Consider the following 14039-nt stretch of genomic DNA (forward strand, 5'->3'; position numbering starts at 1 on the left):
GGCTGCACGTTCAGGAGGGGAGAGGTTGGAATTAGTCAGGGGGGTGGAGAAATTGAGGCGGCTGATGTCACGCCGGCAGTTTGAGATAAAAAGTTCTAGTGAGGGTAGTAGGCCACACGGGGGGGGGGGTCCAAGAGGAGGGGGTCCATTGGAGATGGGAGAAGGGGTCATCAGTGGGGGGTGGGGACTCCTTACCATGGTAAAAGGCTCGGAGGCGGCGGAAGAAGAGCTCCACGTCATGGCGGACGTGGAACTCGTTGATGTGGGGGCAGAGGGGAACAAAGGTAAGGCCTCTGCTGAGGACAGACCGTTCGGTGTATGAAAGGGGGCGGTCAGGGGGGGTGGTGAACACCCGGCAATGGTGGGGGTTGGGGTCGGATGGAGGCAGGGGGGCAGGTGGATGGGGAGGGGATGTATGGTGGGGGGGTGGTGGGTTAGCTGGGCAGAGGGGGGCATGAGGACCGATGTGGGGAGTACTGGGGGTCGCCTGGCTGGAGGGGGAAAGGGGGAGACCCAGTGGAACCCCTGCTGCAGTTACCTGTAGTAGAGGGTGGGCAGTAGGACCCAGCAGTGCTGAAGGGCTCTGCCAGGTGGGGGCTGTGGGCCCAGCGCGGTGTGTGTGGGCCCAGCGCGGTGTGTTTGGGCCCAGCGCGGTGTGTGTGGGCCCAGCGCGGTGCCTGTGGGCCGGGCAGTTACCTGTAGTAGAGGGTGGGCAGTAGGACCCAGCAGTGCTGAAGGGCTCTGCCTGGTGGGGGCTGTGGGCCCAGCGCGGTGTGTGTGGGCCGGGTGGAGCTGCAGCCTGTTGTTGGTCCCGGGGGCCGGGTACAGCGACGGCTGTGACCTGTTGCTGGGCAGTGGAGCGGCGCGGGTCAGCACGGTCACTGGGGGAGGCCCGCGGGGACCTGGAGTCCAGGTAAGTGGTGGTCGGCTCGGTCAGCGGATGGCCGGGGAGGGCGTGGGCGGCGCTGAAGGGGTCGGGAAGGACGTGGGCGGCAGCGGCGGTGCAGAGGCCTCGCTCATCGGCGGCTTGAAGTTAGAGGTCAATGTTCGTACCACTGGGGTGCAAGCTGCACAAGTGAAATATGAGGTGCAGTTCCTCCAATTTGCGCTGGGTCTCCCTCTGGTAATGGAGGAGGCCCAGGATAGAGAGGTCAGTGTGGGATTGCGAGGGGGAATTAAAGCGTTTAGCAACCGGCAGATCAGGTAGGTTTAGGCTGAGTGGGCGGAGGTGTTTTGCGAAATGATCGCCGAGCCTTTGCTTGGTGTCGCCGATATATAGATACAGGAACAGCAGATACAGGAAATGAGTTTGGAGAAGGAGCAAGTGAACCTCTGCCTCACATGAAAGGGCTGTCAGGGTCCTTGGATGGAGTCGAGGGAGCAGGTAAAGGGACAGGTGGTAGACAATAGACAATAGGTGCAGGAGGAGGCCATTCAGCCCTTCGAGCCAGCACCACCATTCAATGCGATCATGGCTGATCACTCTCAATCAGTACCCCGTTCCTGCCTTCTCTCCATACCCCCTCACTCCGCTATCCTTAAGAGCTCTATCCAGCTCTCTCTTGAAAGCATCCAACGAACTGGCCTCCACTGCCTTCTGAGGCAGAGAATTCCACACCTTCACCACTCTCTGACTGAAATAGTTCTTCCTCATCTCCGTTCTAAATGGCCTACCCCTTATTCTTAAACTGTGGCCCCTTGTTCTGGACCCCCCCAACATCGGGAACATGTTTCCTGCCTCTAATGTGTCCAATCCTCCAATTATCTTATATGTTTCAATAAGATCCCCCCTCATCCTTCCAAATTCCAGTGTATACAAGCCTAATTGCTCCAGCCTTTCAACATACGACAGTCCCGCCATTCCGGGAATTAACCTAGTGAACCTACGCTGCACGCCCTCAATAGCAAGAATATCCTTCCTCAAATTTGGAGACCAAAACTGCACACAGGTGTGGTCTCACCAGGGCCCCGGTACATCTGTAGAAGGACCTCTTTGCTCCTATACTCAACTCCTCTTGTAATGAAGGCCAACATTCCATTGGCTTTCTTCACTGCCTGCTGTACCTGCATGCTTCCTTTCAGTGACTGATGCACTAGGACACCCAGATCTCGTTGAACATCCCCTCTTCCTAACTTGACACCATTCAGATAATAATCTGCCTTTCTATTCTTACTTCCAAAGTGAATAACCTCACACTTATCTACATTAAGTGTTGCATCTCCTGCGGTTGCAGGGGAAATACCTGGGGAGGGGTTGGTTTGGGTGGGAAGGGGCGAGTTGACCAGGGATTTGCGGAGGGAACGGTCTCTGCAGAAAGTGGAAAGTAGTGGGGATGGGGAGATGTGGTGAGTAGTGGGATCCCGTTGGAGGTGGTGAAAATGTTGGAGGATTATGTGCTGGATGCGACGGCTGATGGGGTGGAAGGTGAGGACAAGGGGGACTCTGTCCCTGTTGTGACTGGGGGAGGGGGAGCAAGGGCAGAGCTGCAGGGTACCGAGGGGACACGAGTGAGGTGTGATGTGTGTGCGTGTGTGTGTGTGTGTGCGTGTGTGTGTGTGTGTGTGTGTGTGTGTGTGTGTGCGTGTGTGTGTGTGTGTGCGTGCGTGTCTGCGTGTGTGTGTGTGTGTGTGTGTGTGTGTGTGTGTGTGCGTGTGTGTGAGTTTGGGGTCAAGGACAATGGACTGAATACATCACGGCGATGTGGGGGGGGACACGTTTGTAACCATGATATTGTCGTCTTTTGTTCCACATAAACTGCGACCTCGGAGCGGAAACGAAACTGCAGCCGAGAAAACAAATGCTATCCGAGAAAGGAACAGTTCAACAGTTCAACAGTTCAACAGAGCTTTATTTGTCTTTCGGTACCAAGGTACCGAACGAAGCCTGTTTCCCGGAAACCGTGTACCCATAAGCAAGATTTGGCGAGACAAAATCAAAGAACTGCGGATGCAAGTTTATACCAAAGATAGACAGAGAATGCTGGAGTAACTCAGCGGGTCAGGCAGCATCTGTGGAGAACATGGATAGGTGATGTTTCACAGAGTGCTGGAGTAACTCAGCGGGTCAGGCAGCGTCTGTGGGGCAGAGGGGTGGATGACGTTTCGGGGGTGAGAACGTTCTTCAGGGTGAAAGTACGGGGTGGGGGCGGTGGGGAGAGGTGATGGGTTGGAGGCGAGGAAAGCCCAGGACTAAACAGGGCTGGCAGCAAATGACCTCAGGCAGGACGGTGCCTGGCCAGTGTGGGCCCATTGCTGGCCAGTGTGGGCCCATTGATGGCCAGTGTGGGCCCATTGCTGGCCAGTGTGGGCCCATTGCCGGCCAGTGTGGGCCCATTGCCGGCCAGTGTGGGCCCATTGCCGGCCAGTGTGGGCCCATTGCCGGCCAGTGTGGGCCCATTGCTCGCCAGTGTGGGCCCATTGCTCGTCAGTGAGGGTTTGATCTCTGGAGGATGAGGGGTGATCTTATAGAGGTGTATAAAATCACGAGGAACAGATCGGGTAAATGCAGAGCCTCTTGCCCAGAGTAGGTGAATTGAGGACCAGAGGACATAGGCTTAACGTGAAAGGGGAAAGATTTAATAGGAATCTGAGGGGTAACTTTTTCACACAAAGGGTGGTGGGTGTATGGAACAAGCTGCCTGAGGAGGTAGTTGAGACTGGGACTATGCCAATGTTTAAGAAACAGTTAGACAGGTACATGGATATGACAGGTTTGGAGGGATATGGACCAAGCGCAGGCAGGTGGGACTAGTGTAGGTGGGACATGTTGGTCGGTGTGGGCAGGTGGGACTAGTGTAGGTGGGACATGTTGGTCGGTGTGGGCAAGGCGGGACTAGTGTAGGTGGGACATGTTGGTCGGTGTGGGCAAGTTGGGGTGAAGGTGGCTAGGATGAATGCACAGAGTTGTTTTCCCCCAGAGTTGTGGAGACAAAAACGCGAGGTTTAGAATTAGAACTAGACAGAGACATGGGTTTAGGTGAGAAGGGGAAGATTTAGAAACATAGAAAATAGGTGCAGGAGGAGGCCATTTAGCCCTTCGAGCTAGCACCGCCATTCATTGTGGTCATGGCTGATCATCCACAATCAGTAACCTGTGGCTGCCTTCTCCGCACATCCCTTGATTCCACTGGCCCGAGAGCTCTATCTAACTCCCTTTTAAATTAATTCAGTGAATTGGCCTCCACTACCCTCTGTGGCAGAGAATTCCATAAATTTAAAACTCTCTGGGTGAAAATGTTTTTTTCTCACCTCAGCTTTAAATGTCCCCCCCTTTACTCTTGGACTGCTTCGCCCCTGGTTCTGGACTCCCCCAACGTCAGGAACATTTTACCTGCATCTTGCATGTCCAGTCCTTTTATAATTTTATACGTTTCTATAATATCCCCTCTCATCCTTCTAAACCCCAGTGAATAGAAGCCCAGTCTTTCCAATATTTCCTCCTATGACAGTCGCGCCATCCCAGGGATTAAGCTTGTGAACCTACGCTGCACTGCCTCAATAGCAAGGATGCCCTTCCTCAAATAAGGAGACCAAAACTGCACAATATTCCAGATGTGGTCTTACCAGGGCCCTATACAACTGCAGAAGGACCTCTTTACACCTATATGCAAATCCTCTCGTTATGAAGGCCAATTTTGGCGGCACGGTGGCGCAGCGGTAGAGTTGCTGCTTTACAGCGAATGCAGCGCCGGAGACTCAGGTTCGATCCTGACTACGGGTGCTGCACTGTAAGGAGTTTGTACGTTCTCCCCGTGACCTGCGTGGGTTTTTTCCGAGATCTTCGGTTTCCTCCCACACTCCAAAGACGTACAGGTATGTAGGTTAATTGGCTGGGTAAATGTAAAAATTGTCCCTAGTGGGTGTAGGATAGTGTTAATGTGCGGGGATCGCTGGGCGGCACGGACTTGGAGGGCCGAAAAGGCCTGTTTCCGGCTGTATATATATGATGATGATGATGATGAACATGCTATTAGCTTTCCTCACTGCCTGATGTACCTGCATGTTTACTTTCAGTGACTGGTGTACAAGGATACCCAGGTCTCATTGCACTTCCCCTCTACCTAATCTGACACCATTGAGATGATAATCTGCCTCCTTGTTTTTGACGCCCAAGTGGATAACCTCACATTTATCTACATTATACTGCAATTTAATAGGAACATGAGGGTAACTTTATCCACCCAGTGGTGTGTACATGGAACAATCTGCCAGAGGAAGTAGTTGAGCCAGGTACATTTAAAAGACATTTGGATAGGTAGATTCTAGGAAAGGTTCAGAGGGATATGAGCAAATGGGACTGGCTTAGATGGGGCATGTTGGTTGGTATAGAGGAGTTGGGCCAAAGGGTTTCTCTTGTGATGTATGCTCCATTACAGAAGGTGGGTGGCTGAGAAAGCATGGTGTGTGACTAGGTATCACCTCAGCATTTCAACAGCAACACCCCACTGCTAATTGCGCTGAGCATTACTTTTCATTGTAAACATTGGTTGCTTTGCTGAAAGTCGGGCAAATCAGATTAGGTTTGATCTCCTCTGAAACTGTACGATTAAGTCATCTGACCTACTTAGAGATGCAAATGAATAAAATCATCGTGGAACAAAATTCAGCACCAAGGTTCACTTTTAATCTGCATTCATTAAATACTCAACAATTTCCCACTCACCTTCCAGCCCACCAGCCTTTGCATTCAGCAGATCCTCCTTCACAATTTCCATCCACCCCAACCACGTTTCACCATCAAACCCATGGTCTCCTCCTCACCTTCGCTCCCTGTGTGTCCGGGCTCTATTCTTCGGTCACCGGCTACTACTCCCCATCCCACTTCCGCTTGCACCCACAGGTGATGCACACCTGTCTCTTGCACCTCTTCCCTTCCCACCTTGTTTTTCCCGGTGAAGTAACAATTGACTTGAGCTATGTTCATCCACAGGAGTGTTTCTGAGTTTCCTGTTACCTGCCGCTTTAATTCACAATCCCCCTCCCGCCTTAGCCGTTCCACCTGTGTCCTCCTGCACTGTTACGGTGATCCCAGGAAACAACGCCTCACCTTTGGTTGGGCACCTTGCAACCTTCTGGGCTCAGAGTGGAATTCTCCAACGTTAGGTAACTTTCGTTCTGTTTGTATCAGGACTGGGGATCTTTGTAAAGCAGCATCTGCAGTTCCTTCTTACATGTTTTTCAGGCGACTCCTTTGCATTCATTTGTAAAGTCTAACACACCAGAAATGTCCCACTCAACCAGATAGATAAACGACACCACCCAGATGTTGACATCATTATAAACCTTCTGTGCATTCCTACACTGCACAGATACGTGGACTATCAGAGAATAATTCGGACAGAAGAGAACAAAGGTCAAGGGTTCCACTACTTTATTAGTTTTAAGTTGATAAATACATATTTTACAAATGTACACTCGAGTTTGCAGATCAGAGGTTTGGCGATAAGGATCGATTTATGTTAAGCTTCAGGTAGGACAAATTTTGACATTACTTTCAACTGGACACAAAGGATGCTTGCAACGAGAGAAATGAATCGGAATGCAACGTGACAGCTTTGAAACGAAGCTTCCTCCCAGCGCAGGTTTCAGCTCTGCACAACGCTGCAACTCCCCATCAACCGCTCCAGCAGCACACAACGTCTCGGCCTTGCAAAGCTCATCTTGGAGCATCACCAGGGCTGCATCCGGCCCTAAACGCCCACACACACACACACACACCATGTTTCCTCGCGATTCAGCCGACCGCACATCTCAGCGACGGGCTACACCATGTCTGTAAGAGAGGCAACACAGTTTACTCGTAGCACGCTCTCGAAAAGCCAGGGCAATTAGCAATTTACTGCAGTAAAATAATAAACAAGAAGCGAATATCACCAAAAACCACCAAGATCCATCAAAACCTGAGATTGACGCCATTGTTTGTCTGAAGATTGACACAAAAAGCTGGAGTAACTCAGCGGGACAGGCAGCACGATATTCCTTCTCTCCGGAGATGCTGCCTCTCCCTCTGAGTTACTCCAGCTTTTTGTGTCGAAATTCGGTTTAAACCAATAACTGCAGTTCCTTCTTATACCATTGTTTGTCTGTCGACCACCAAAATGGTGTTGTTCCTGCAGTGGGTCATGATGGCCAGGAGGTGGTGCTGTGTGACAGCGGAAGGTCGGTAGGAATGACCATTGCTGTCCACATGTATCACAAAACGCTGGAGTATCTCAGCGGGTCAGGCAGCATCTGTGGAGAGAAGGAATGGGTGATGTTTCGTGTCGAGACCCTTCTTCAGACTGATTGCCTTCCACACGTTTGGTGTGATGCCCATTCCTTCTAACCTTTCAATGAAAAGGTCAACCACGATTTGGATTCTCCCTCCAAACGGTTACATGCAGCAGTTCCACGGCTGACCTGTAGACCTCGGGTGTGGAGCAAAGGTCAGATACAGACTAGGATTAGCGGCACAAGAAATTGCAGATGGCGGAATGCTGAGCAACGCACAAAGTGCTGGAGGAAGTCAGCAGATCAGTCAATGTCTGTGGCGGGAATGACAGATGAACCTTCGGATCAGGACATCATCACAGGAGAGAAGGAATGGGTGATGTTTCGGGTCTCGTCACCCATTCCTTCTCTCCTGAGATGCTGTCTGACCTGCTGAGTAACTCCAGCATTTTGTGAAATAAATACCTTCGATTTGTACCAGCATCTGCAGTTATTATCTTACACTTCGGATCAGGACCCGCCATCAAATTCAGATGTTTATTGGCATAAACACCAGGGTGCAATGGAATCCCTCATCTGCACGAAGCTCACATCTGTTTGTCCCATTCCCTGTGTTTACCCCCTTGTCCCACTAAACCAGGGGCCTCCAAACTTTTCAGCGTGAGGGCCACATTACATATTTGGCACATTTTTGCGGGCCGTAGGAAAAACAAAGAAGTGTGAGTTTTATAAATTTAATGAACTCAAAAAAGTTTAGACTAGATTACGTTCGTTTAGATTAGGAAAGGTTAGTTTACATTAGGTTTATCTGGCAAAAAATAAATAATATTCCAAAAGAGCTTGAAATATTGGAATATATATATATATACCGTAGGTTAACAATTATTTATAAAACAAAAAATATACAGTGAGCACCACTGGGGGAGAGAGAAGGGAGCGAGAGGGGGAAGCGAGGGGGGGGGAGCGAGAGGGGCGGAACGTGAGGGGGGAGAACGGGCGAGGGAGGGGGCGGAGCGAGGGGAGGGGGAGCGAGGGGGGATAGTTGGGTAAAGGATGCAGTGGGTGAGAGCGGAGAGCGCGGGAGGGGGTCAGAGCACCATGAAGGAGCGCCGCCACTTGCAGGGGCTGTCTCTCTCTCTCTCTCTCTCGCTCTCTCTCTCGTCTCTCTCTCTCTCATCTCTCTCTCTCTCTCTCTCCCTCCCTCCCTCCCTCCCTCCCTCCCCTCTCCCCCTCCCCCTCTCCCCCTCCCTCTCTCTCTCTCTCTCTCTCTCTCTCTCTCTCTCTCTCTCTCTCTCTCTCTCTCTCTCTCTCTCTCTCTCTCTCTCCCTCTCTCTCTCCCTCTCTCTCTCTCCCTCTCTCCTCTCCCTCTCTCCCCCTCTCCCTCTCCCCCCTCTCTCTCTCTCCCTCCCCCTCTCTCTCTCTCCCCCTCTCTCTCCCCCCCTCTCTCTCCCCCCCCTCTCTCTCTCCCCCCCTCTCTCTCTCCCCCCCTCTCTCTCTCCCCCCCTCACCCCCCCTCTCTCTCCCCCCTCTCTCTCCCCCCTCTCTCCCCCCCTCTCTCTCCCCCCCTCTCTCTCCCCCCCTCTCTCGCCCCCCCTCTCTCCATCCCCTCTCTCCCCCCCTCTCTCTCCCCCTCTCTCCCCCTCTCTCCCCCAAATTTGAGGAAGGATATTCTTGCTATTGAGGGCGTGCAGCGTAGGTTTACTAGGTTAATTCCCGAATGGCGGGACTGTCATATGTTGAAAGACTGGAGCGACTAGGCTTGTATACACTGGAATTTAGAAGGATGAGAGGGGATCTTATCGAAACGTATAAGATTATTAAGGGGTTGGACACATTAGAGGCAGGAAACAACTTCCCAATGTTGGGGGAGTCCAGAACAAGGGGCCACTGTTTAAGAATAAGGGGTCGGCCATTTAGAACGGAGATGAGGAAAAACCTTTTTCAGTCAGAGAGTTGTGAATCTGTGGAATTCTCTGCCTCAGAAGGCAGTGGAGGCCAATTTTCTGAATGCATTCAAGAGAGAGCTAGATGGAGCTCTTAAAGAGGTATGGGGAGAAGGCAGGAACGGTGCACTGATTGAGAATGATCAGCCATGATCACATTGAATGGCGGTGCTGGCTCGAAGGGCCGAATGGCCTACTCCTGCACCTATTGTCTATTGTAATAAAGTTAAGTTCAGCTTGGCAAATTTCTGGTTTACCAGAAATTTCTATCAATTGCAGCAGCATAGATATACTTCCACTCAATAGTTCTCTCCCACATCACCTAGTATCTGATAAGTCGGTGCTCAACATCGATGTGGAGTCCTGGGAGAGCCTTGCAGCTGACCGTACGTGGTGAAGAGGTGCCCTGAACCAACATCTCAAAACGGGGGAAGAGAATCTGATGAACGCAGCGGCAGACAAGTGGGTACGCAGAAAGGAACGCAGCAACATCAACAGACCAGAGACCACACACACAAATGTGACCTTTGTGACAGAGACTGTCACTCCCACATTGGTCTCTTCAGCCACAAGCGAAGCTGCTCTAGCCGAGGTGTGGAGCAAGCAGCCAACTAGGATGCATCACCCATGGTCAGCCATGACCGAGGGGGCCTAAGAACTGGTCTGATACACACCCCACAGCCTTAAAACCACTGGAATCATTATATAAACAAGCACTTAAAACTTTGGACAAGACGCCATTCAGTTTTCATTATTGCCACATTCTAAAGAAATATAATCTGCTTAGCTGGAAAACCTCATCAAATCTAAAAATGTCTGCTTGGTTTATAGGATTCTGCATGGTTTAGCTGCTCCTTCTCTGTCTGGTTTCATCAACTTCAAATCTACTGCAAACAGAGCTACCAGATGTGCAGCTAGGGGGACTGCACTGTCCCATTCAGGAAAACTGCATGTAGACAGGCTGTCTGTTCCTTCAGAGCATCACATTGAGAACCAACAATGTCAACACTGATGCCAGTTTTATCCAACTTGAACGTGACTTTTAAAACTTAAACTTAATAAATGTAAACTTTAAATTAAGACTGTACTCACACAGTATTTTTACATCTGCTGTTTGGGTTTTGTTTGCTCATTTTATTGCTTTGTACGGTAATGAACTATGTTTTTAACTATTGTACATATTGTATTGTATTTCTTTTCTAGGATGCCAAACAACATCAGGCTGAGGGACTGTCGATGAAAACTAGCCTCATGGCTAACTCGAGTACATTTACATTTGTTTAAATGCCAATGTTGGAGTAACTCAGTGGGTCAGGCAGCATCCGTGGAGAATATGGATAGGTAACGTTTCACAGAGTGCTGGAGTAACGCAGTGGGTCAGGCAGCATCTGTGGGGCAGAGGGATGGGTGATGTTTCGGGAGGTGAGAACGTTCTTCAGATTGAAAGTACGGGGTGGGGGTGGGGGGAGGGCTGGGGTGGGGAGAGGTGAAGAGTTGGAGGCAAGGAAAGACCAGGACTAAACTGGGCTGACAGCAAATGACCTCAGGCAGGACGGTGCCTGGTGGGCCCATTGCTGACCAGTGTGGGCCCATTGCTGGCCAGTGTGGGCCCATTGCTGGCCAGTGTGGGCCCATTGCTCGCCAGTGAGGGCCCATTGCTGGCCAGTGTGGGCCCATTGCTGGCCAGTGTGGGCCCATTGCCGGCCAGTGAGGGCCCATTGCTCGCCAGTGTGGACCCATTGCTCACCAGTGTGGGCCCATTGCTCGCCAGTGGGGGTTTGCTCTCTGGAGGGATACAATGGGGTGAACTGTGGATCTGGTTAAATGACGAGGATGGAGGAAGACGGGAGTTTTAATAGAAGTTAATTTTAAAGTCTGAAGCAGTCTGGAGAAGGGTCTCGACCTGAAACGCCCCCCATTCCTTCTCCCCTGAGTTGCTGCCTGTCCCACTGAGTTGTTGTAGCATTTTGTGTAGTAAAATAACTGCAGATGCTGGTACAAATCGAAAGTATCACAAAATGCTGGAGTAACTCAGCGGTTCAGGCAGCATCTCGGAGAGAAGGAATTAGTGACATTTCGGGTCGAGACCCTTCTTCAGACTGAAATTCAGTCTGAAATGCAGCATTTTGTGTCTATGTGAACTGTGCAAGTTGCCAGCCTTCGTTTATGGCAGTGGCTTCAGACAGACATCTGATCAAGTACCCGCAGGGACCCACCTGGAGGGCCGATGAGCAGACCGGCCGCGGGAGGGAGGGAGTGCACGGCCTGGATGGAGCAGTGGGCCATTGGAGGCCCTGCAGCAGCCTAGGGCTCAGTTAGACCGGGCCTTGCTGGAGGCCCTGCAGCAGCCTGGGGCTCAGTTAGATCGGGCACTGCTGGAGGCCTTGCAGCAGTCTGGGGCTCAGTTAGACCAGGCACTGCTGGAGGCCCTGCAGCAGCCTGGGGCTCAGTTACACCGGGCCCTGCTGAAGGCCCTGCAGCAGCCTGGGCCTCAGTTAGACCGGGTACTGCTGGAGGCCCTGCAGCAGCCTGGGGCTCAGTTAGACTGGGCACTGCTGGAGGCCCTGCAGCAGCCTGGGGCTCAGTTAGACCGGGCCATGCTGGAGGCCCTGCAGCAGCCTGGGGCTCAGTTAGACCAGGCACTGCTGGAGGCCCTGCAGCAGCCTGGGGCTCAGTTAGACCGGGCACTGCTGGAGGCCCTGCAGCAGGCTGGGGCTCAGTTAGACTGGGCCCTGCTGGAGGCCCTGCAGCAGCCTGGGCTCAGTTAGACCGGGCACTGCTGGAGGCCCTGTAGCAGCCTGGGGCTCAGTTAGACTGGGCCCTGCTGGAGGCCCTGCAGCAGCCTGGGGCTCAGTTAGACCAGGCACTGCTGGAGGCCCTGCAGCAGCCTGGGGTTCGGCTGGACGGGCTGCCGATTCAAGAGGCTGAGCGCGTGGACTGCACGCGGCCTACAGCGGTGGAGCAGCGGTGGAGGACACCATGGCTACGCCTGGCCAGGCCGACCCTGCAACACCACCAGGACAACAGACCTTCATGTGACATTTAATTCTCCCGTCTAAATCGTTAATATGTACTGTAAATATCTGCAGTCCCAGCACCGAGCCTTGTAGCACCCCACTAATCACTGCCTGCCATTCTGAAAAGGACCCGTTAATTCCTACTCTTTGCTTCCTGTCTGCCAACCATGGTTTCTATCCATGTGTAAGAAGGAACTGCAGATGCTGGTTTAAACCGAAGATAGACACAAAAAGCTGGAGTAACACAGCGGGACAGGCAGCATCTGTGGAGAGAAGTAATGGGTGATGATTCGGGTCGAGACCCTTCTTCAGACATGTCAATACCCTACCCCCAATACCATGTGCTCTAACTTTGCACACTAATCTCTTGTGTGGGACCTTGTCGAAGGCTTTTTGAAAGTCCAGATACACCACATCCATTGGCTCTCCCTTCTCCATTCTACTTGTTACATCCTCAAAAATGTTCCAGATTAGTCAAGCATGATTTCTCCTTCATAAATCCATGCTGACTTTGACCGATCCCATCACTTCTTTCCAAATGCGCTGCTAAAACATCTTTAATAATTGACTCAAGCATCTTTCCCACTACACTCAAGCATCTTTCCCACTACCGATGTCAGGCTAACAGGTCTATAATTCCCCGTTTTTTCTCTCTCCCTCCTTTCTTAAAAAGTGGAGTTACATTGACTGCCCTCCAGTCCACAGGATTTAATCCAGAGTCGAGAGAACATTGGAAAATGATCACCAATGCATCCACGATTTCTAGAGCCACCTCCTTAGGTACTCTGGGATGCAGACCATCAGGCCCTGGGGATCTATCTGCCTTCCAACAGTTTACCAAACACCATTTCCTGACTAATGTGGATTCTCTTCAGTTCCTCCCTCCCACTAGATCCTCGGTCCCCTAATACAACTGTTATACACTTGTACTGGATCTGAGATGCATATCTGCAATGTATCTAAGTGTTTATGTATAGTGGTACTTGTACTGAACTGTATACAACAATGATTTACACTGTACCTCAGTACATGTGACCAATGAAGTACCATACCATACCATGCTACAATATCGCGTCCTTATATCATGAACGCGTCGTGTACCGTTGGTACGATAACAACATTAAAAAGACACCTGGACAAGTACCTGGGTAGGAAAGGTTGAGGAGGGATATGGTCCAAACACTGGCAGGTGGAACTAGCGGAAATGGGACGTCATGGTCGGCATGTACATGTTGGGCCGAAGGGCCTGTTCCCATGCTGTGTGACTCCATGACCCATCTGGCGGTGAGAAAACGTGAGGGTGATAGCTGGCTGATGAATGGACCGTCCCTTACACCAGGCAATCTCCTTCCCTGCTTCTCTGGGGCAGTGCCACAGCTCCACCCACCCCCTTCCAGCTCCTCTCATTCCAGCTGCTCTCACCGATCAGCCTTCATCCCCATTCTCCTCTGGCCAGAGCCATCCTGAGAGTGGCAGAGTTACACAGCACCACTACAGTTAATAAGTTTTGCTCCTCTCGTCGGACGGGAGTTACAGATTCGAGGCCACGCACACCTTTCTCCCAGCGGCCTCTCCTCCCCACCCTGCCTAACCAGAAGCGCTACGCCCAGAAACGTCACCTATCCATGTTCTCCACAGATGCTGCCTGACCCGCTGAGTTACTCCAGCACTCTGTGAAACGTCGCCTATCCATGTTCTCCACAGATGCTGCCTGGACCCGCTGAGTTACTCCAGCATTTTGTGTCTTTCCTTAGTTTCAGATGTTGGCTGCCAATGGCCTTGGAATCGAAATAAGATAAAACGCTAGAAACATCGTGTGAACATCTTCCCAATCAATATCACCTTCCCATTTGTATCCACCCATCACTTG

The sequence above is a fragment of the Rhinoraja longicauda genome, chromosome 15 (genome assembly GCF_053455715.1).
Source record: "Rhinoraja longicauda isolate Sanriku21f chromosome 15, sRhiLon1.1, whole genome shotgun sequence".
Lineage (NCBI taxonomy): Eukaryota > Metazoa > Chordata > Chondrichthyes > Rajiformes > Arhynchobatidae > Rhinoraja > Rhinoraja longicauda.